Source organism: Pleurodeles waltl, chromosome 9, assembly GCF_031143425.1.
Source record: "Pleurodeles waltl isolate 20211129_DDA chromosome 9, aPleWal1.hap1.20221129, whole genome shotgun sequence".
NCBI classification, from domain to species: Eukaryota; Metazoa; Chordata; class Amphibia; order Caudata; family Salamandridae; genus Pleurodeles; species Pleurodeles waltl.
In genome coordinates, this window is record NC_090448.1 from 50,820,976 (window position 1) to 50,845,134 (window position 24,159).

General features: G+C 49.6%; 1 protein-coding gene across 6 annotated transcripts in view; it reads left to right on the forward strand.

Moving 5' to 3' along the window:
* Positions 1-424: 424 nt before the first annotated feature.
* The window catches only part of PLXNA1 (plexin A1), a 559,827-nt gene continuing 536,092 nt past the window's right edge, over positions 425-24,159 (forward strand). For all 6 annotated transcript variants that reach the window (XR_011198604.1, XM_069206269.1, XM_069206270.1 and 3 more), the window contains exon 1: positions 425-581. The gene's annotated coding sequence lies outside the window, so the exon portion shown is untranslated. The remainder of the gene's footprint in view (positions 582-24,159) is intronic.

Here is a 24,159-nt window from a genome sequence, read left to right on the forward strand (position 1 = left end):
ACAGAAATACTTAGAAACAGACTAAACACCTCTGCGGAAATGCTGTATAAATATCGAACGTTGCTGTCATAGATTTTCTCCCCAGTGTAAAACATAAATTGATGTTTCCTTTCAAAAAAATGTTGCCTCGCTACATCAGGAACACGAGTAAACAGAGTGGGTCCCCGTTAAAAGGCATGAAGGGAAAAAAAGAATCGTTGTGCATCGTGCGGCATCGATTTCACTAATAGTAATCAAAAAAATCACAACAGAAAAATCACTGACTATAAAACCCTGCCATCGCCCTTTTAAGGAGGCGAACCGGGCCTTGCCCTTTTAAGATCTGGGCTGCTTGGTGCTCTCCGCACGGGCGCCACCTGGCGGCGTGAGGAAGAGGCGCAGCCCCTTCCCTCCCTCCCTTGCTCTCTCTCTCCTGCTGGGAGTCAGATCGAGGCTGGCGTTCCATTGGAACCCCGCGCTGCGCCGCATTCCGTTCCATTCATGCTGAGCTGCTACATTGTAGCGAGAGGCGGCGGCGGGAGCGCGAGGGAAGCGCAGGAGGATGGCGGCGGGCGCAGCAGCACCGTCCCCGGGCTGCAGCTGTGAGTAGATCCCCTCTGATCCTGGGCACTGCCCGAGCCCCTCTTGTCCCGGACTGCGGGAGCAGAGCCTGCCCGTGCTCTCTCCCCGCGATCCCTACTCGTTGAAACCTCCTGCCCACTGGGTGTGGGTGAGACGGGGGGAGGGGGGTGTCTGACCACCCACAAACCCTGTTTGCTTCTTCCTAACTAACCCCTAGACCGCCCCCTGGACCTCTTCTCCCACCCTTCATTCCACATGTTTACTTGCTGCCCGTGTTCCCCTGATCGCACCCCCTGCCTGTTTCACACCACCGACCCTTCCTTTAACACCCCGACCGACCCCCTCCCTTCATTCCCCCAGCACCCCCTGGTTCCTGTACTGTCCACCTACCCTCGCTTCCACCCCGCACCCCACCTCTGCGCTGACCACCACCCCTTCCCGGGTCCGGCTGAGCCCCCTCTTGTTCTGCCGCCCTGAGTGTCACCCCTTCAGTAGTATCCCGTGTGATTTTCACCCCGCGCCACTTTTTACAAACCCTCTCCCCTCTTATAAACCTCCTCCCTTTTATTATGCCCCCCTCTTCCAAAGAACCCCTGATTGCCTCCTCAACATCTCCTATTTCTTTCACACCCCGTTCCACCCCTGGGTTGACTTACCCCCATTAACTCCTGTTGTACCCCGACTCTGCTGTATCCCCATAGCCCCTTTATTCCACCCACCCGTGCCTTTAAGCCACGGCTTTTTTCGTATCCCTGTTTCCTGAGCCCCAAATGTACTCCCATTCCTTGCACCCTGTTTCTAGTCTGTATTCCTGAAACACCCGGTTCTGACACCCCACACTCCCATCCCTTGACTTTACACCCCCCTGCCCCACTTCCCCCTCCGGGGGGAGATTTTAAGAGTATACATGTGAAGCGCTTTTTTCCCAGTAAGTCGTTTTTGTTTATAGCGCACTGAAGTCTGCCACTGGGCTGTGTCACTGCATCGGTTGTTTAATGCGGATAATACGAAGGCTGTGATTTCTATAGAGATTCGCTGCTCCTTGCCGGGGACATAGCGCCTCGTTTCCACGGTCTGCACTTCTTGTTGTTGCGCCTCACCGGGAGTGTGGGAACCGAGGCGCCTCCGAGTGGGGGAGGATGCGCGCTGCTGGTGTGTAAAACCGCCAGCACGCAAACCGCACGGCTGGGTCTTGGAGCTGAAAAATGTGCCTCCGCCCCCAGCCCTCATTGTCTGACACATCGCAGGAAGGGGAGGCAGAAACTCTCTCACTGCAGCCCGACCAGGGCAGCCATGCAGCGGGGAGGGAGACCCTGACATCCCGGAGCAGTCCTCTCTGTGGCCGGGCACCTGGACAGGGAGAGGCCGGGCTCGGAGTCACACGAGGCGCTTTACACAAAACAGATATTTTAATGGCCAGTGAGAGGAGAGATCTTTATAGGTACATATTTCGGGTCTGATTTCGTCTTTTTATTTTTTTGCCTTTTCTGAGCCGGGTGTTGTACATCTCGGTTCACGGATGCGTTTCCGATCGCATGATCTCCTTCTCTCCATGGCTGTTTACCACAGGCAGGGAGTCGGCGACAGCTGCGGGGCACTGCCATGCAATTAGTGCAAATCTGTACACACGTGAGGAAACTGACACCACTTGTGCGGCAGTGTTGATTTATATATTTTTTTTTTCCCACGGCTACTGTGGATTTTTTAATTGCTATTTCTTGTTTAAATTCGTCTGTATTGGCTTCCGCCTGGTGGGTCTCCTTGGTCGTGTGGTGGTGACCAGGAGCCGGGCACGGCTGGCTGCATGCAATGGGCATGCTTTCCTTGTACCCCATGTATTCTTTACGGGGGTGCCTCGATGTCTTTGGTGAGTGAATCTCCCGGCACTAGCCCTTTGGTGCATGCCCCCTGGCTCGCCTCCCTTGCCGGGTGCTACTGGCTTGATGCATGCATGCGGTGGCATGCCTTTCCCAACGTCCTTTTGTGTGTGTGTGTGGGGGGGGGGGGGGGGGGGCACAGTCCTCGGTGGGTGCCCCTCGTAACCACCACTCCCGGACATCGGCCTTTGGGAGCATGTGCTTTACGTGGCCTCCCTTAACGGGTGCATGCCCGCAGTGGGCATGCCTTGCCCTGCACAACCATGCATTATTAGCGGGTTGGTACCCCCTTCCTCAGGGGGGTGTTTCTTGCACCCAGCACTCCCGGACACTAGTCCTTTGGAGCCTGTTCCATGCCTCGCCCCTCTTGACGGATACTGCTAGACGGCAGTGGGCAGGCCTTTCCTGCACCCCCATGCATTCTTACTGGAGGACCCCCTCTTTCCGTGGTGGGTACCCTCGTCTGGCACTGGCCTTTTGGATCAGGATCATGCCCTCTGGCTTGCATCCCTTGGTGTCTGCCTCCTCCGTGTTGCAGGACTGCGTGAAGCGTGCATGCATTTCCTGCACCTGTCTATAGTCTTTCTGTGTGTGTGTGGGGGGGGGGGGCTGGAGGCAGCTGATCTCCTCCCCCCACCCCCCCCCTCCCCCCAAAACCACCACACTAGTCCGTTGGTTGAACGTCTTCTGCCTCGCCAGGTGCGTCGGTGCTGCAGGGCTGCGCGCGGTGGGCGTGCAGATCCACCTCCATGTATCCATTCAGGGGGTGCTCTCCTTCCTTGGTGAATGTCTCCCACCCCTGATACTAGCCCTTTGGCGCATGTCTCCCTCTTTGGCTGGGTGCTGCAGGGCTGCGCGCGACGGGCTTGCAGTTCCTGCACCTTCATGCATACATTCAGGGGTTGCTTGCCTCCCTTGGTGGATTCCCCTCCCCTTTCACACACACTGCCCCCGTTGGCGCATGTCACCCTCTTTGCCAGGCGGTCTCTGTGCTGTTTCCTGGGTGCAAGGCTGCGTGCAGTGGGCATGCATTCCGTGCACCACCCTGTGGTCCTGCGGGGAGGCTGGCACTGCGTCTGATACAACAGTGCGTGTCCTTGGAATCACGCCCTCTCTCTGCCGTGGAAGTTCGTTGTGCTGTTGATGTGACCCCTCTGGGATGAATGTTTGTACCCGTCGTTTGTTTGTAGCGGGTCCCAGCGCAACCCTGCGTCTCCTACACTGAGGTGAGCGGGTGTTGGGTCTCCAGGGTGAATGGCATCAGGTGTTGGGCCGGGGGTGGGTGCGTGCCTAGGTCTGGAGAGGCTGTGGGGGAGCATGGCAGCCCCCCCTGTGGTAGGGTGCGCTCCCGGGTGGGGGTGGTACGTGGGGAGCAAGGAGGTCGCAGCTGGAGCGCCTTCAGTTTTAAGCCAGACACGCCGGAGCTCTGCCGGGTGTGGTGCCCAGATCATCGCGGGCTCTGCCAGGATTGGCACCCAGTGGGGTCACATACAGGTCATTCATGGTACCCTGCCATGCTGGGGGCGGCTCTTCGGGCGGATTTCGTATTTGATGTATATGGTTCCCTGGCACGGTGGGCTGTGTTGGGCACGGGGTTTGTAATATGATGGGGTTTTGTTGAGTACGGTAACCTTCTGACCAGACCAAACCTTCTGCTTTGTTGGTGCCCGGGAGAGCAGTGAAGCTGCGCACTGCTGGACATGTTAGTTGGGTCACGTTTGGGCACCGGGGTGTATCAGTGGGCACAGTGCCACATTTCTGGCTCAAAGAGGAGCAGAGCCGGGCACCGCCAGGGGTGTGGGTGGTTCTGCCGGCCCCTGTGTGCAGTTGTTGGGCACTGCGGAGCTCTGCACATCCTTCGACAGCTGGCACAGTATATCTCGATTGGGTGTTGCATCTCGAGCACGGTGGGGCTTCCCTGTACCCCTAGACATTGGAAAGGTGGCACAGCGGGGCACTACTAAGCAGGGCATGGTGTCGTTCATGGGACCTGGACTGTCTGTGTCGTGGTTTGGGGTATGCTTGGCATGGTACGTGGAGCACGGATTGGCTGAGTCATGCTGTGTAATTTTCTGTACTTGGGACCCAGTGCATGGCAGGGTTCACGAAGGCACAGCGTCTACCATGCAATGGCATCTGCTGAGGATCACACTGCTTTGCTTGGCAGGGTTCACCAGGGTACAGAGTCTACCTTGCATTGGCATCTGCTGAGGATCACACGGTTCTGCTAGACGTAACACCCGGACACGAGGACTGGAGGGGCTGTGCCATGCTTTGAGTTCTGCTGGGCATGGTCTGTGGAATGAATTGGGACCTGCTAAGGATGGCACCCGGGATCTGAAGGGGCTCTTCAGTGCCTTACCTTCTGCGGAGCGTGGTAACTGGAACCCGGTGGGCTTGCCATACATAGCGATTTGCAGGGCATAGCAGCTAGAAGCCGGAGGGATACTGCATACTTAGGGGAGATTGTGCCATGCATTGGGTCTTCTGGGCATGCCTTGTGGATCCTGGAAGGACTGTGTCACGCATAGGTTTCTCCTGGACATGTTACCCTGACCACGGCTCTTCCCTGTTGGGCATGGCACTTGGGACCCAGAAGGGCTGCGTTATTTTGGGCATGTCTCCTGGAACCCGGACTTTCTGTGCTATTAATTGAGATTTCCTGGAGGGTCTGTGCCATGGGCAGAATCCGGAGACTATGTGTCATAAATTGGGATCTCCTGGGCATGGTTCCTGGACGACCTGTGCCATGCATTTCGGCCTGCTGGGCATGGTTCCTGGACGACCTGTGCCATGCATTTCGGCCTGCTGGGCATGGTTCCTGGCCAGCCTGTGCCATGCATTTCGGCCTGCTGGGCATGGTTCCTGCACAGCCTGTGCCATGCATTGGGGTCTGCGGGCATTGTTCCCGGATATCTGTGCCATGCATTTGAGTCTGGTGGGCATGGTTCCTTGGGGGTCTGTACCGTGCGTTGGGGAACAGGTGAGTATGGTTACTGGGGTGGGGGTGGTCGCTGTGGTGTATTGTAGTCTGCTGGGCATGGTGCTCGGAGGGGCGGTGCTATGCATCGGGTCCTTCTGGGCATGTTCCGGCCATGCATCGGGCCCTTGTGGGCATGGTTTCCTGGACTTCTGTGTCATGCTTGGAGTCCTTCTGGGCATGGTTCCGGTAGGGTTGGGGTTGGGGAGGCGGACTGTGCCACGCATGGAGTCCTTCTGGCATTGCTTTCAGTATCCGGAGTGCCTGTGCCATGAAGCCGTACAAGGCACTCTGCCCGTGGTGAGCTTCTGCGCGGAATAGTACTCCGTGTGTGTGTGTGGGTGGGATTGGCTGAGACACCCGCCTGGTGACTACCAGCGGTGCAAGCGTGAGGCTGACACTACCACACCGCTCGTGCACCCCTTTCAATGTGTTCCGCGATGCAGCTCTGCGAGGCCACGAAGCAGGTTGATGCAAAATATCCTGACAAGTGGTGGCACGCACGATTCTAGCGCTTACACAAACGCAGTGCTGCGTGTGCGCATCTGCGCTTCCTAGCGCTTAAGCATCTTTGGAGACGTGCATTTCTATGTATCGATCTCACAAGTGTTGTGCGTTATGGTGGCCCTATCGGATGATGCCACGCGGGCAGTGCCCCGAGCTTCGGACGTGCACTGTTCTTGGGGTGGAATCTGGCTATGGTGATTTGTTAAGCAAGTCTCTGTGGGGGCTTTAGGTGGCTGGGCGTGGTGATACCTTATCGTGGTGATAATTTAGGGGCAGAGGAGTCAGCCGTGTGTACTTTGGCCAGACTGAGACTAAATCAAGGACTCGTGTTAACCCAGCCGGGCTGTGCGCAGTGATCAGTGTGAGTTCACAAGTGCCGACTCTTGCGCTTGTTACGAGTTCACGAGTGCCGGGTCTCGGTGTGATGCAGCGCCCGGGGGTCCTTCTCGGGCTGGCCATGGTGTGTCTCACATCAAGGCTGCTTGCGGTGTTTCTGTAAACCGCTTTAAGGCGCTCGAAGGTTCAAACAATTGGCTCCAACCCTTGGATAAGGGTTGGAGCTCCTAGTTCAGTGTGGACCTTTTCTAGTGCCAGCGCATCTACGTTACCAGACTGTGTGATCTTGGATTGGTTCTGCAGTTATCGGAACCTCCGCGTGTGGATGACTCAGATTAGCACAGGTTAGATATTTCGGGCGCATACTGGTTTCTAACGCCAGCGCACCTACATTACCACACTCTGTGATCTTGTTAGTTATTCAGTTATCGGAACACCCGAATGTGGGTGTTTCATATTTAGCACAGGTTAGAGATGTTGGGAACGCGCTTGAGTGGTACCAGGGGGCCTGATGTCTAACGCCAGCGCACCTCCTTTACCACATTGTGTGATCGTGGGCAGTTTTTGCAGTTTTTGGAGCCTCCGCGTGTGGGTGACCCAGATTAACCCACATTTGCGGAGATGTCGGGCGCACCCTTGAGTGGAACCAGTGGGCCTGTTTTTCTACTCCCAGCTCGCTCGCAATTAGCATGCATGTTAAAAACGAGTGCTACAATAAATACTGTGTAACTGACGGCTCACGTGCCAGGCCCGTGGTGGCTGCCGTGGATCCACGTCCGCATTACTGCAGCCTGGCGTGGTCCCGATAGATGGGGCCTCGATGCCGGCAGAGCGTTACATCCGATCACGGGGATTCCTTCTACCGACCGGATCGTTTCACTCTGCCAGTTACAATGAAAGTAGAGTTTGCGAAATTAATGAAATGCTGCCATAAAGGCGCGAAGTGTATCCATTTTTACCACTTGACAATTTAATTAGGTGACGGCAGTTAACGGCTATGAATATCTGACACTCGAAACGCCAGTGTCCTCTAGGGCTATATAGCTTCGAGGAGCTTACTCTGACGGTTTCAACGCTTTCCTACCGCGAAAAGTCTTGTTCCCTTGCTCTGTATTAATACTTAAACCTACCCGATTCCCCGCATCCACATACATATGGATAGTTTGCATGTTTACCTTTAGCATACACGTGGTGCAAAATAAAGTACCGCTTTTTTCTGCTGTAAAATGTGTCAGTCAGCCCCACTATGTCCTGATGAGGTGTGTGATTGATAAAATGCCGAAAGACAAGACTGTTCAATCTGTGAAATGTGCCGCAGACCTGGCCGGTATTAATGAAAGTGGCTTTGTGGTGAGTAAAGACGACATGGGTATCAACAGAGCCAGACATTAATCAAAGTGACATTCTGACACCCCCATTTGTCGGTGCTTTAATGGTAAACGGGCCAAGCAGTGTCTGATGTCATAATGGGCCTCCGTTGTCGAACCAGACCTGATCAAACATTGCAACGTTCTGATGACTTCATAGTTAGTACATCCATTGTAAATGGACCAAGTAGTGGCTGACGTCATAATGGGCTCCTTGTCCAACCGGATCTGATCAAACAAACATCCATGGTAAATGGACCAAGTAGTGGCTGACGTCATAATGGGCTCCTTGTCCAACCGGACCTGATCAAACAAAGCAACATTCTGATGTCCTCATTTTTGTTTCATCAGTGGTTAACAGACCAAGAGGTGGATGGCGTCATACTGGGGGTCTCCTTTGTCTAAGTAGACCTAATCAAACAAAGCAACATTCTGATGACCTCATTGTTGGTGCATCAATAGTAACTCGACAGAGTAGTGTCTGACGTCACAATGGCTCTCCCATGTCGAACGAGACCCGATCAAACAAAACACCATTCTGATGACTTCACTGTAGGTGGTGACTGAGTGATTAAAAGATCAATAAGTGGATGGTATCATTATGGATCTCCCTTGATGAACCAGACGTGATCAGACAAGGCCACACTGATGTCCTCGTTGTTGGTGATTCATGAATGTTAGAGGACAATCTAGTAAATGATGCCACCATGGATTCCAAAGCTAACTCGGACTCCATCATACCAAGCGGCATTCTGCTATCGTCATTAATGGTGATACGAGATTGATAAACAGATTTTCTGGTAAATGGTGCCCGTGTGGGTATCCAGTGTCCAACTAATAATGTGACATTCTTTTGTGGATCACGCAGGATTAGATTGAGGGAGGTCTCACAATGGTCTCTAAATTGGCAGAGTGGTTTCTGATACCATAGTAGGTTACACAGGAGTGGGCACTTGGACTGCTAATGTATAATCATTCAATGGGTCTTGAAAGCAAAGCAGACCATGTTAAAAACACACTTTGGAGACCTCATTTCTCATGAGGCACGGTTAGTCAAAGAGAGCTTGATATTTCATTTTGCATGAATGTCCCCTTAAGTCACACTTTGACACTTGGAATGCAGCACCGACCATCTAACGGGAGTTATTTAAATCCCAGTTTGTACAATGTTGTACATTCTCGTGTACCAAGGCGGACGTTTGCTTCCCAGCACACAACTTGCTTTTTGCACAGTTTCGAGGTTGTGTGTTGGACAGACCAGTGTGTTGCTAAATTGCCTCATTTTGGCTGTGATGAAGATGGACCTCTGCCCACTGGACTGTTTCCAGTCTACCGCTCGTCTTTGCCGTGCAGTCATTTACAGATCTGATACGGGTTATCTACGATAACCAGTCCCTTTTGAGAAACCATTGAATACTAACAATAGGGAAAATGCTGGCCGGTAGATTACCCATCATCTCAAGCTGTGACTAAAAGTTGCCTCTTAATTTTCAAAAAATAAGATACTTTGGTTTGAAATGGCATTAGATAATTGAATTACTCTCTCTGCGTGAGCAGGTGGCGGTAAAACATTCGGGGTTCACGGAGAAAGATGCGTGCAAAGAACACGTTTTCAGAGTCCAATGGATAAGAATCTCTCCCTGTGAACATGTTCACACCAATCGCAGCCCCCGCCCCCTCCCTCGCCGCAGCTCTTTATCCAATGGCTTCATCCCAGAATCAGAGCGCGAGCATAAGCTGTGGCTATGCAAATTTTCAGTGAGGAGCACCCACTTTTTTTTTTTTGGGGGGGGGGGCGAATTTCTACAGCTGCTGTCTTGATTTTTGGAGCAAAACAATTACCGAATGGGTGTACGCTGGTGGTTGTGAAAAATGTTTGTTTTGCTGCATGTAAGTGGATTTGTATGGGTAATGGCTGGGTGTTGATCACAAACCCAAAAATGTGGTTTCATCCACTGAGGCTGGAAGCATAGGGGTCCGTCCTGCACACATGGGGTACACTGAGAGAAGCAGTGGAGATCCGATTTAAACTGATTCATGCCAGGAAAATGAGATCAGGATTGTGGTGTGGGGATTTCCATAGCACAGAGGCCCCCGCGCAGTTGTCTGTACTAGACATTTGTCTAGGCTTGTGACGTCACATATAGGAACTGACACAAAGTGACCGGTAACTACTGAATATCTCTGTTTTACTAGGAGAGCGCGAAATTAAAAATGTTTTAGTGCATAATTATGGGATTTGTTGTTCATATACAATAGGAAAGCTGTGGCGGCCCAATGCGTGTTTCATCTGGGGACTACTGCATCCTTTAATGGGGGACGGATGTACATTATGTGGAAAAAGAAATGCCGCATAATGCGTACAGACAGCCCTCTTCCTGGAAGCGCTCGATGACTTCTTGGAAACTAGCATCCAGTTTGCTAATCACACTGCTACTAGAGAGTTTAACTATTACTTTGAAGATCTAATTAACAGAGATACCAAAACCTTGATTGATCATCTTGTTTCAACCTCCTCCAACTGATCAATGCTGTCATACTCTCGGCCGGACACATTCTGTGTGGCACTTTAACAAATCATCCTGATCTGTAGCGGGAAGAAATCCCTCCCCTCAAATGGTCAGACCCCATGGATGTGGGGTTCGTTTAAACTTGCACTCGGGTAAACCCACTACCAAGGTTCTAGGTCAGACTAAATTAGCAAGGGCTTGGAATAAAATAAACCTGAGCGAGCTTAGCCTTACTTTGGAGGCATCCTGACCATCTTCGACTGCAGCCTCTGAATATTAGGAGGGGCTCAACGAAGCTGCTGATAAATTTGCTTCTGCTAAAACCGTTGAATCTCTTAGAAATAAGCCGACTGCTCCTTGGTTATCCCCCAATCTCTGAGAAATGAAAAGGAACTGTAGGAAACAGGAAAGGGTCTGGAGGAGCAACTACTCCATAGAGGGTAAAAGTAAAATACTAACAATTAATTCAGAATTGCAAAAATAAGCTAAAGAACGAAAAAAACAAACTTCTATTCCAAAGCAATAAATAAGGCAAATAACTCCAGAGAGCTCTTCAAAACGGTTCAGGAAATTGCTACCCTCCCTCCTAAAGGAGGTTAATTTCTAGTCAAAATTGTTGCAACAATCTAGCAGATTTCTTTAAAGATACAGAAGAATCTGTATACAGGGATTTTGATGCCACATTAAATTCTAGCACTCACTTCATGGAGAACCAGTCAGCAAAGTAGAACCACCCAAAGCATCTTAGATTACCTTCTATGTCCACTGAAAGAGAGTTTGTCCCGATTAAACTGACCGGGTCAGGTGCTCCCTCTGACCCCTGCCCACCAAACATGCTTCATGAGATAGCAGATACTGTCCCCCTCTTTTACCTCATTACTAAAGCAGGTTATCAATACGGGTCTCTTCTCGTTAGACTGGAAAAAAAGCAAACATCTTACCGCTACTAGAAAAAAAAACTCACATTAGATTCCAATGAGGAGAAGAGTTATCGTCCTATTTCACGCCTCCACTTCCCCAACAAAAATTCTAGAGAAACACATGAATACTGCGGTATTGGAATAGCTGGACCATAACGTGATATGGGACGGAGCCCAATTCGGCCACCGGGTTGGCTCTTTTAGTAGCCACAGAAGAAATAAGGAACATTATGGAAAATGGAGGCAAGGCAGCTGTGATCCCTACTAGACCTATCCTCAGCCTTCGACACTGTTAGCCACTCGGTCCTGATCCAAAGAATTGCGGAGCTAGGAATAGGTGGGTCAGCCTATGGCCTTCTTCGCTCCTTCCTGTCGGAAAGAGAGCAATTGGTCACACTAGGGGATTTTGCCTCCAGCCCCTTCTCTCTACCGTGTGGTGTTCCAAAAGGGTCTTCGCTTAGCTCCACTTTATTTAATATCCATGTGGCTCCTCTTGCGAAACTCATAAGATCCTTTAGTCCACCCCCCTACCTTTTCATACGTGGTCGATATGCAAATTATCAATCAGGAGTAGCATTGAGGTTTAATAACTGCATGCAAGCAGGGCTCACCTGGATGAGGAGGGACACCACCTTCTGGAGTGATTCTTGGTGGCCACATAACCTGGGTCCTTTCCCTACCCCAGTTCTAAAAGCCAGGAATCTTGGGGTAATATTTGATGCTAGTCTTACCTTTTCAGAACAGACCAATAACCTTATCTCAAGCTGTTTGTACCAGCTAAAAATAATTTAAAAGAATCTGCGCTTTCTCCAAGAAGACCCCCGGAAACTGTTATCTCTCCGGTTTTATCGAGAGTGGACTACTGCAAAGCCCTTTATTTGGGTATGCAGCAGGCCTTCCTCACGAAACTGCTGAGAGTACAGAATGCAGCAGCAGTCCTGCTCATAAACATCAAAAAAGTTGATTCATTATCAAAAGTCCTGAAGGAGCTCCATTGGCTTCCAATTAAAAAAAACAAGCATTTGTAATGCAGTGGGTCTCGCATGTGCTTGAGTTAGAGCTATTAGCCTTGTAAACTCCTAATCCGACTTTTCCTGCCACATAAATTAAAAGTAAAACAGTTTCACATAAGGGAGCCAATTCACAGCACCACGGCCGCCATTAGCATTAGTGTGAAGAAACCCACAAAAGGAAAAAGAAGTTTGCTCGCAGTCAAACTTATCGGCAAAAGTTGAATTAGCCATGTAAGGGGGGCGATGGCCAAGGTGGTAACAAAGCCTCCCCAAGGAGGGAAAAAGGTAAAGCATTTACCAATGTCATCAGAGGATTTTTGAAAGGCAAGCCCACGAATGAGTGGTAGTGATGGGCGTGCAGTGGGTGTGGTTAAAAACCCAGATATATACCAACACGTTGGAAAAGCAGCGTTTACGCGTCTCTATGCTCGACCTAAAAAGATTGACTTTCAAGGGTCTGTGCCTAATGCATAAGGCACTCCACCGTACTGGCCCAAGATACCTTATGACAAAGCTCTCCTGGTATGCCCCGGGAAGAAGACTTTGAGCAGCAACCGCTAAAACTGTCAAGGTGCCCAGAATTGAAACCGCCTCATGGGGCGACAGAAGTTTTCTATTCTTAACCAGCAAACTCCGGAATCGGTTTCCTTGCTTTCTTAGAAACTAGTCAAACCTGTTGACTTTTAGGAAACTTCTCAAAACATGGTTATTCCCACTTCCTATGTAGTCATAACACTTTTCTCCTTCGGGAAGTTTTTTTTTTTTCTTTCTGCAGATGCTAGCGCCAAGACACCCTCAGGCCTACGCCGCGCTCTATGAAAATGTAATATCTTGCGTGGGGCCGATAGTATAGATGTGACTTTTAGAATGTTTAGTAAGTCAGCTTTCTGGTTTGCGTGTGAGGACAAAGAACCGAGGACCTATGTCTTTCCTTCTCTGAAAGGCGAATCTAGATTCATGCACTAAAATGTGAAATGCAAGAATACCTTCCTGAGTTAGGCTTAAAATTCAAGGCTAATTTAATGCACTGAAATTCTAAACTACAGTCTGACTCTTAACTGGAATGTGAAATAAATGATTACATTCTGGCAGTGTGACCTGAAGTCCAAGAATAAATGTCGGCACCATAATGTGAAATACAGGAAGACTTTTTGCACAATAACATTAAATGCAAGTGTTCTTGCACCAGTGAAGCAATCTGTGTGTCCTGAGAGAGAGGAATATTATTAGTAAAACATGACTGTGCTCTTACTCAAGAAGCAGGGAGCATTTGTCCATAAGAACAAGTTACTTACATTTGGTAACGCTTTTTCTGTTGAATGCTGACGCATTGGGAGAATTCATAAGGTGAGGAATCCACATGTAGTTGTATCCACCAGAAACAGAAAATACTTGCCTAGCTCAGGTGTCCAACACAGAACCAGGAGAGCCGGATCCAACCAGATTTTCAAAACATTTACATATATTAAAACTAAATGGAATCACCCTTTCTGGGAACACCTCTTTAGAGTAGGCTGTTTTTGTGTTTCTGGAGTGGGGTTGAACCAGTATCTGAGAACTGAATGCTATTGGATGTTTGATACAAACAGTAGAATGTTGACTAGCTAATCAGGGCGCGGTGCCTACAGGATCCAGTGTAGCGTATGAAAGCCTCTCCCCTCTGCTCTTGAGGCAATTAAACTATCATTGAAATTAGATTCATGCACCAATTGTTTGTTTAAGTGTAGATAATATATGAGAAACTTAATTGCCGTGTGAGGCCAGACGTTAGTAAATTTTCTCATAATACACTGTGGGAATAAATATTTGCAGGGTGACGTTGTAGTGGACTATGTTTCCAGATTTTGAATTGATGGATGGAATGTTTTACTTGGCTATTATGACCCTTTATGCTTCTGCTACATCTTATTCAATCTACTTTGGCTTCTGAATCATTTTCAGTAAATCAAATACATAAGCATTGTAACCATGTAACTGGTTTTGATGTATGATTGTGGAATTTGAAGAACCAGTGGACCTGCCCTGTGGCATTAAACATTCTTGTGATGGGGCGTGGGGTACATATAGGCACATGAGGTTTGTTATCATTAGAGAAGGTTAACAACAGTCTCCTCTCTGGCCTTGTGTAGAGCAGCTTTAAAGGGAGGTCTTGCAGGCAGCAGTCTTAATCCCAGATTAGTAAATTAAAGATTAAATGAGATTTTTGCTTTGATGTTGCCCTTTGATTTGAAAAATATTGGATTTGAGCAAAACAATCTGTCTAGGTTGTTATGGAAAAACTAGACTAAAGTTATAATCCCATCTTTACCAAATGTGTGATCTTGAGCAAATCTTTTTGTTTTCCTTAGGTTCTCAAAATTGGGTTACTTTTAGAAACTGGCGTATCCTTAGTATTTTTCCACTGTATTAATGGACTTGGCTGGGTGATTGGGTGGTGATTTAGCAGACCTCACTTTCTAGTCTTGAAAGAAGAGGTGAAAATTAGTGAGTGCACTGTGGTAGTCTAAACAGAAAACAGAGTTATGTAGTAATCACTCTTTCGTGCCGTTCTCCTCCCCGCCCACCCCCGCAAAATTCTCCGTCCCGTGTTGTAATCTCTATTTGGGCTTCAAACCACGCCCATGTCACGTCAGTGTCTTTCTTTGGTTTGTGAGCTTGGCTTTTAAAATCTGCTCGCTTTGCTTAGTGAAAGGCATGCATACGTCATGCCTTTTCCGGTGTTTAGCCCTCCTCGAGCGCACCGACCAACTACTGAAAACATCCGAGGCTCCACGTTTTCAGTCCAGTTTCTGGACTACTTTGCACTTTTACCAATAGGTTTCGCTATGGGTGAACTTTTATTTCCCTTTATCAGCTTTGCACTGATGGTGGCCGTCAGATCCCTTATGGGAAACCTTTACTTTTCATTTTATATGGCAAGAAAAGTCCACTTAGTTATGTGAAACTGTTTTCATTTTCAATTTATGTGGCAAGAAAAGTCCGGTTAGGAGTTTACAATGCTAATTGCTCTAGCTCAGGCAAACGCGAGACCGGTTGCTTTGCAAATGCTTGTCTCAACTGATAACTCCTCCCTAGAAATTGGTGTCAACTTTACAAAGAAACAATGGTGGAAATTGGGGACCGATTTTTGGTGCAGCGAGAGGCATTTGCTTGCTCAGCCTTGAAGAAGAGCTCAGGAAGAACATTGCTGATACCTTGGTGCCAAAAACAGTTTTTGCCAAAGGTGAGGCAGAGTGGCTATTGGTCCTAGGAACCTCGCATTGAGTGCTAATGTTTGTGTATTAGTGATCTATTGACAACAGAAGGTGCACATGGAACACTAGTTCACATCTGTAAGGTCAGTGGTGATATGAGTTCATTTACATGGTAGCTGATCCAAACCCAGATGTGGATTCACGAAGCAGCACATCTGTGATCCAGCAGGCCCAATCCTTCAGATGGTGTTGATGGGACATCACCATGTACCATCTCTGGGGAAAAATATTAATGTGGTCCAGCAAAGGTTCGTGGTTGTGAGGAATCTGTGGAACAACTCTTAACTTTGTGACCTGCCTGAGTCTTGCATAAAATGCAAAGAGAACAGATGATGGATGGAATGCTGAACAATTTCAAACATTCACCCCCATTCACAGATCTAGGTCGAAATCCATTGTTTGTTTTTGCTCACCATGCCATTTCAGGTTGGAACCAGCCTTTTGCAAATAAGTTTTGACCCTGATTTCTTTTCACCTCCCACCCCCAATCTGGGAACAGTCCATCCCAAACTGCCAGGCCAGATCTTCCCTGGACCGGAAACAAGCAGCCTGAGACCGGTTTCAGTCTTATCACAAAAATCCTGGAACATGCAAGTCCGATCTAGAACCTGTGGTGGACCGATCACACCATGTTGTGCAACGCCACATTTTCATTCCTTCACTTTCACATCAACTGCTGGTCTTTATGTAGTTAGTTTGATTGAAGAAAAGCAAGTAAATCTCACACTTATGTTGAATTAAAGTGCTGGAATTCGGGTGCACTAATGATGTAGTGTGATCGGCCAACTCTTATATTTCTGCCATTTAGCATCTGGTTATCCCCTCGCTGCGGGACACGGCACGGTGTTTGAAGTGCCAAAGCTCAAAGCAATGATTAGAAAGAACAACATTTCCATGAATTTATTATTTGACAGTCCAAAAAGTTTGTTAGGTTAAGGAGAGTTGCACACCATTTTAGGGTGAGCGTAAGCGTTCAACCTTGTGTATACTTTTGGTATTCTTTTTATGGATTAAAGCAATTTCATTTATTGGTTAGTGTCCTTTAAAAATTCTTCCTTGCTAGTAGTCAGTTCTGCCTTATTCTCCCTACTTTTTTTCTGTTTCAGAGCAGTGACCAACTTCTGTATCATTTCACTTTGGTTTCTTTATCTGTTGCTGTGATGGACTATTTTTGGTATATTTTTGGTGCTCCTCTTTCACCGTGGGTGTTTTAGGCTGGTAGCTGCCTGCGTTTTATTGCAGCATTCCTTTCCTCCAATCTCTTTCCATGTTGCCATTTGCTTTGACTTTATTCTAGTGCTGTTCTCATTTACCTCTGGCTCCTAAACTAAGCTTATTTTACAAAAGAAACAAGCGGTCATTTAGCTCACTGCTCATGAAAGCACCAATATGCCCATCCTAAACCTAGAAGCAATGATGTGAAACTTGCTTAGCCTTGCATCGCGCCAGTCTCTCCCTCGCTCCCTTTTTTTTTTTCTTTTTTTTTTCTGCAAATGCTTGGTATATAGTGTTGTAGATACAGTACCCCATGTTTAACTAGAGCTATTAATGCCCTGTGCACAGGACTGGGGCATCCCGACTCCTACTGAATCTCTTTAAAGGGCCTAGGGAGTCAATAACCTCACAATAGGTCTCAAAACCCATACTGACATCAAACAAGAGAACATTCTAGAATGCTTGTGGTTGTTACGGACATGGACTAGGTAAAGAGAACTGTTTCCCTTCACCTGACTTTCTGCTTTTATAAATGGGAGACTGGAATTCCAGCTGTCCAAAGCACTTGTAGGTGTGAACAGTGGAGTTGTTGAACACTTGGAACAGATTGTAGGTGCTGGTGAAACTGCTGCACTCTGGACCGCAGTGACTTGTGTTGGGTGTCTGGTCTGAAAGGTGAGATCTACATTTTGGTGTCTCTTGGGATTTGGATCTACATAAGGCTGGTCTCCTGACTCTTCCAGGACATTCCATAATCCCGTCGTTCTACGTCTGATACTTGGGAGGAAAGGGGAAGCGGGACAATTGCAACCATCTCACCTGAAAGAAGATGGGAAGTTCCCTTTTGACTATCCAGCTGCGTAGCATGACATTCCTTGATGGACCAATCATGGCGTATTCCTTTCAGCACCTGTGTGGTTTAACTGAGACTGGTGTGCTCCTGAAGATGCTTGGATTTGGGGACCTGATGGCTTCCAATGGAACCTTTGGAACTTCGTTCATGTTGATATTGAAAGTCCACCATTGTCATCCTACCCTTGCGGGTGCAGAGTCTTGGCCAAGACTCTCGGTCTCCGTTTTATATAAAATACTAAATCCATTCCGTCGAAAGTCAAGTGCACCCATTGCGACCAGAAGAGAAAGTGAAATGATCTTCTAAAAGAATGTGGCTTTCTTCCACACATGTTCTGGTTAAGTTGGAGTCAAAGACCAAACATCTGGGAAACAGCTGGATGTGCTCAACATTGATGGCTTTTGACTCCGGCATCAAGGTAATGCCTCATGGAAAGAAGAAGGCATCTTTGGAAGAGTTTTTCCTTCTTTTCTTAAGTTTGTGTTTTCCAGGCAACACTATTGTTTCTGTAACTGTTAAATGTGACAAATCATCTAGCACAGTGGTTCCCAACCTTTTGATTTCTGTGGACCCCCACTTTAACATTAATGGAGCCCAAGGACCCCCACTGAATCATCATGGGAATCCGGGGACCCCCGCCTGAGTTATTACTGGAAGCTGGGTACCTAATTTGTCAATATTTTTTAGAAGGCTTCGCAGACCCGCAGGAGTCCCCGGACCACAGGTTGGGAACCACTGATCTAGCAAAATTATCAATAAATAAACAAACTACTGAGATAATGAGTTGCCAATTGCGTGAAATGAAAAAGGAACTGGCCCAGTAAAAGCTGAGCATTGCGAGATATTTGTCTTTCACATGGCTTGTTATCCAAAGAGGACAGACGCGTATGTGCGCCTCCCCATAAAGTGTCCGCTGCGTATTTTTCACATCGTCTGATTAAAAGAGATTTTCTTGAAGCTACTTACCCCGTGGACGGCTTGCGGGCTTGGCCAGCATGCGCAAGCAGCCTGCAGACACCCCCTCTCCCTCTTCAGCTCTTGTCTACTTCGTGTCGCCGGCCAAGTTGGCCTGGCCACCGAGGAACCGCAGTAATCCAATTTGGCTATTCAGGCTCCAGTTTGCTAGCCAGGCCTGCTGGCCAAGCGAGGGCCTCCAGTCTGTGTAATAAGCCCTTCTGTGGGAACGGGGCAGGTGTTTGCAGGAGTGGGGACCACTCTAGCTATGTGAAGAGGTGAGGAGGTGACGGTTCTGTAGTAGCCCGCGGTCCTGTGACATGTTCCGCCATCTTGTCAGTTATTTCTTGGCCGTGTGCGTGCAGGTTAAACTAAACTACAGTAGATAAAATGGTTACTTCGTGTCTTCTCGAGATAACCCTGCACCCCAACCACTAGAGGGTGACCATTTGTGAAAAAATACATTTATGACCTCGTGCTCAAGCATCGTCGCTGATGTGACATTTTATTCATTTGATACGTCCTTGGGATGTTTTTGCTTGTGTTAGCTGGTGTAATCGGGGTGATTTGGACCCTGTCCTGCTATTCCAAGGGGATTAATTTCTGAAAATAACTTCTCACGGCTGCCCCAGTACATTGTTTATTCTTGAACACACGAGATGCAGCCGAGGGCTTCATTTGTTGAACTGAACCCGAAGGGAAGCCTGAAGTTCGTAACTGTAGTGGGAGGTCACACCGCGGTGACCTCCAACCTTTTATAATCCCACACAACAGGTGATCGGAGGGTTGGAGGTCACTGCAGCTAGGCTGGGGTCGGTATGTCCACTGAAACTGGATCCTGCAGTCTTTCCCTGGGGGGGTGGTCCCTCCTGGACAGCTGCCTCTGCAAATCCCCAGGGCAGGATCCAGCAAGCGGTTGGTACAGTCCAGACGAGGAACCTGACGTTACAAAGTTTGGGCAGGCATGTGTTGGTGAAGTGACAGGGGGTGACCCCAGGCCCTGATAGTTCTTGGTAGTGAGACCGGACATCGTGAAAGATACTCTTATGTATCCCGAGTTGGAGACCTTCGGTCCAGCATGAAAGCTGCTTAGAAAAGCTTTAGAAATCCCCAGTTGAGGGCACATCCTTAGGTTTGCCTCTTTCCATGTTGATGTTTCCGGGCCGTTCGTGTTTACCATGAGATGTCACTGCCTTGTACCTCCCAATCGCTTGTGCAGTTCCGTTTTACATCTTCGGCTAAAATCAGCCCCTCCTCCCGCTGGTAAGTCACTGGCCTTGCTACGATGTGCAGCGCCCCCGTTCCTGATATGGAGCCATTGGCTGTACACCACTGAGGGGGACTGGGGTGACTGCTGTGGTGGCTTCGGGTTACCGCTGCGACGGGCCAGGGTTACTACTGTGATGGCTTGGGGTGAGGTTTCTGCTGAGGCGGACTGGGGTGACTGCTGTGCTGGTGTGGGGTGACTGCTGTGCTGGTGTGGGGTGACTGCTGTGCTGGTGTGGGGTGACTGCTGTGCTGGTGTGGGGTGACTGCTGTGATGGCTTGAGGTGACTGCTGTGATGGCTTGAGGTGACTGCTGTGATGGCTTGAGGTGACTGCTGTGATGGCTTGGGGTGACTGCTGTGCTGGTGTGGGGTGACTGCTGTGCTGGTGTGGGGTGACTGCTGTGCTGGTGTGAGGTGACTGCTGTGATGGCTTGAGGTGACTGCTGTGATGGCTTGAGGTGACTGCTGTGATGGCTTGGGGTGAGGTTTCTGCTGAGGCGGACTGGGGTTACTGCTGTGGTGGCTTCGGGTTACCGCTGCGATGGGCCAGGGTTACTACTGTGATGGCTTGGGGTGAGGTTTCTGCTGAGGCGGACTGGGGTGACTGCTGTGCTGGTGTGGGGTGACTGCTGTGATGGCTTGAGGTGACCGCTAAGGCGGACCGGGGTGACCGCTGTCATGCCCTATGGTTACTGGTTACCGCTAAGGTGGACTGGGGTTACCTGCGATGGCCTCGGGGTGACCCATGAGGTGGGCTTGGGGTTATCTGTGATGGTTTGGCGTTACCTCTGAGGTGGACTGGGATTACTGCTGTGATGGTTTGGGATGAGGTTACCTCTGCAATGGTTTGGGGTTACCGCTGTGATGGCTTGGAGTGACGGGTGAAGCTGAGGTGAACTGGGATTACCGCTGTGATGGCGTGGGGTGACTGCTGAGGCGGACTGGGGTGACCGTTGTCATGCCCTGGAGTTAAAGGTGTGGTCCCTGAGGTGAATTTGGGGTTACCTGTGATGGCTTGGGGTTACTGCTGAGGCACAGTGGGGTTACTGCTGTGATGGTTTGGGGTGGGGTTACCGCTGAGGCGGACCAGAGTGACTGCTGGGGTGGACTGGGATTACCGCCGTGGTGGCTTTGGTTGACCGCTGAGGCGAACCAGGATTACCTCTGCGATTGACCGGGGTTTCCGCTGAGGTGGACCGGGGTGACCTGAAGGACCGGGTTTACCGCTGTGAAGGCGTGGGGGGACCGCTGAGGCGGACCGGGGGGACCACCGTGATGGCTTTGCGTGATAGATGCGTTGGGCCTGTTCCAGTAAAGTATGAACACTGTTTCCTGAAATCACTTGGAGATATGGGCTCCGAAGAGCCGAGATAAAGACGAACCTCATTTTCCATTTTATGTTTGATTGTCGATATTTATAAGCGCTCTCAACATTTCCATGACCTCTTGGCACCAGCCAGATGACCACAGGACTCAGCCAATCCCCACAGTTCCAGACACCTGATTATTGGGTGAAATATATATCTGCAACATGCCAATATAGGATGATCGTGCGGCCGAAGACATGTTGGTCTGGGCACCTTTTCCGGCGGAAGGTACTACACGTTACAACGGAGAGGTCACTGGTGGGAGACGTAGAGCGTATTTGCGCAGCAGTAGATAGCGCTTATTTACTGAGGCACATGTTTAGTTTGTGAGGCGCCACGGAGCGGTGGGTCGGAGCTTGGCTCGGTGCTAGACTCCTGAGCCTTGAGGGTTCGATTGCATGCGGGTAGAGAGGTTGTTGGGTAGAACTGACTTGGTTCTCCGCGCCGCAGAAAAAGTCCTTGCAGGTACATGGGTGGTGTTTGACTTTAAGTTGGTTGTGTTGTCTAATGGAGAGTCATCTTGTGTGGTGTCTGGAGAGCCACGAGGAAGTGTCTGGGACTTCCGAAAGTGACCCAGTGGCAAATTCGGGAAACATTCTATTTTAATACATTTTTTTTTCTTTAAGCATTCGTGTTTATGCCGTTTGTATTATGTGGTTTATCTGGCACGTGGATTCATTTCATTCAGCGCCAAGAAGTCTAACTATATTGTATGTTGCGCTTAATAAATAGTTGAATGGAAGTTGAAGGGAGGGATTGAGGGTGGCAGTCCACACATGTGATGCATTGCCAATGACATAACTGCCCTCTTCTGAACCATGTGATTTGCTTGTTTTGTTTGCAGCGCCTAGAAGCCGGGTCCCCGGGCATTTGTTCTGCTTCATGAATAATGAGCCCTTCAAATAACTTTTTTTTTCTTGTGAAATTCACTTCTCCCAGTAAGTTGCACATTGTCCTTCGCTTATCACCACTGCTTCTTATGGTGAAAAATTCATTTTCACACATTAGTGCACAAGGTGAATTAAACATACATTACCGCTTCCCCACGTAAATCTCCAATCTGTGTCTGATGGGTACATGTCTACAGAACTTCTCCACCCCCCCCCCAAGGCGGGGCGCCTTTTAGTATTAAAGCCGTATTGTTTTCGGTAATGCTCGGCCAAGGAGCGAAAATCTCTCTCCCCATGGCAGCCCACTATTTAATGCACAAAATATAGGCCGGTAATTGCATTAAGATATGTATAATTATACCCTGAATAAAAGCTCCCTGTTAATTGCAGGGCTGCTTTGCAGCGATATGCGCTGAGTGATTCACGCTTCGCGAAGAGTCGCCTCGCGGAGCTGGTAATGGTCCGGTGCATTAGACGGCCTGCCACGAGCGCGGATATGTGCGCAGATAGCGGCGAGGTCCTATTTTAAGATGCTCGGGCCGCTTTTTCAAGATAGGCTGACTTTGAGCGAGATGTAAGTCGTTCCCCAGTAGTCGCTACTGGTCAGTACCTCGTATTTTGATTATTAATGGGGGATTTCCCGCAAACCCCTTAAGGGGTCTTGAGCTGAACACTGTTAGCAGAACTCTGGTAGAAGGGCCTCATTCCTAGAAAACCCAAGGTAAGGTGTCCAGGCGGCTCCTGCCAATGGGCTCTTGAGCTAGACGGCGTTAGTGGAACTCTAGCAGAGGGTCTCCTCTTAAGAAAACCCAAGGTGAGCACTCCAGGGGGCTCTGTTCCAATGGGGTCTTGAGCTAAACACGGTTAGCGGAACTCTAAGACAAGGCCTCTTTGCAAGAAAATGCATGGTGAGGAGTCCAGGCAGCTCAACGCAGGCACAGAACTCTGGTTAGAGGGCTAGAACGAGTCCGTGCATCTCAACGCAGGCACAGAACTCTGGTTAGAGGGCTAGAACGAGTCCGTGCATCTCAACGCAGGCACAGAACTCTGGTTAGAGGGTTAGAACGAGTCCAGGCAGCTCGACGCAGGCACAGAACTCTGGTTAGAGGGTTGGAACGAGTCCCGGCAGCTCGACGCAGGCACAGAACTCTGGTTAGAGGGCTAGAACGAGTCCCGGCAGCTCGACGCAGGCACAGAACTCTGGTTAGAGGGCCAGAACGAGTCCCGGCAGCTCGACGCAGGCACAGAACTCTGGTTAGAGGGCCAGAACGAGTCCCGGCAGCTAGACGCAGGCACAGAACTCTGGTTAGAGGCACAGAACTCTGGTTAGAGGGCCAGAACGAGTCCGTGCATCTCGACGCAGGCACAGAACTCTGGTTAGAGGGCTAGAACGAGTCCCAGCAGCTCAACGCAGGCACAGAACTCTGGTTAGAGGGCTAGAACGAGTCCGTGCATCTCAACGCAGGCACAGAACTCTGGTTAGAGGGCTAAACGAGTCCGTGCATCTCAACGCAGGCACAGAACTCTGGTTAGAGGGCTAGAACGAGTCCAGGCAGCTCAACGCAGGCACAGAACTCTGGTTAGAGGGCTAGAACGAGTCCCGGCAGCTCAACGCAGGCACAGAACTCTGGTTAGAGGGCTAGAACGAGTCCCGGCAGCTCAACGCAGGCACAGAACTCTGGTTAGAGGGCTAGAACGAGTCCCGGCAGCTCAACGCAGGCACAGAACTCTGGTTAGAGGGCTAAACGAGTCCCAGCAGCTCAACACAGGCTCAGAACTCTGGTAAGAGGGCTGAACGAGTCCAGGCTGCTTAATGCAGGCACAGAACTCTGGTTAGAGGGCTGAACGAGTCCAGGCAGCTCAACACAGGCACAGAACTCTGGTTAGAGGGCTAGAATGAGTCCCGGCAGCTCAACGCAGGCACAGAACTCTAGTTAGAGGGCCAAACGAGTCCGTGCATCTCAACGCAGGCACAGAACTCTGGTTAGAGGGCTAAACGAGTCTCAGCAGCTCAACGCAGGCACAGAACTCTGGTTAGAGGGCTAAACAAGTCCGTGCATCTCAACGCAGGCACAGAACTCTGGTTAGAGGGCTAGAACGAGTCCCGGCAGCTCAACGCAGGCACAGAACTCTGGTTAGAGGGCTAGAACGAGTCCAGGCAGCTCAACGCAGGCACAGAACTCTGGTTAGAGGGCTAGAACGAGTCCCGGCAGCTCAACGCAGGCACAGAACTCTGGTTAGAGGGCTAAACGAGTCCCAGCAGCTCAACACAGGCTCAGAACTCTGG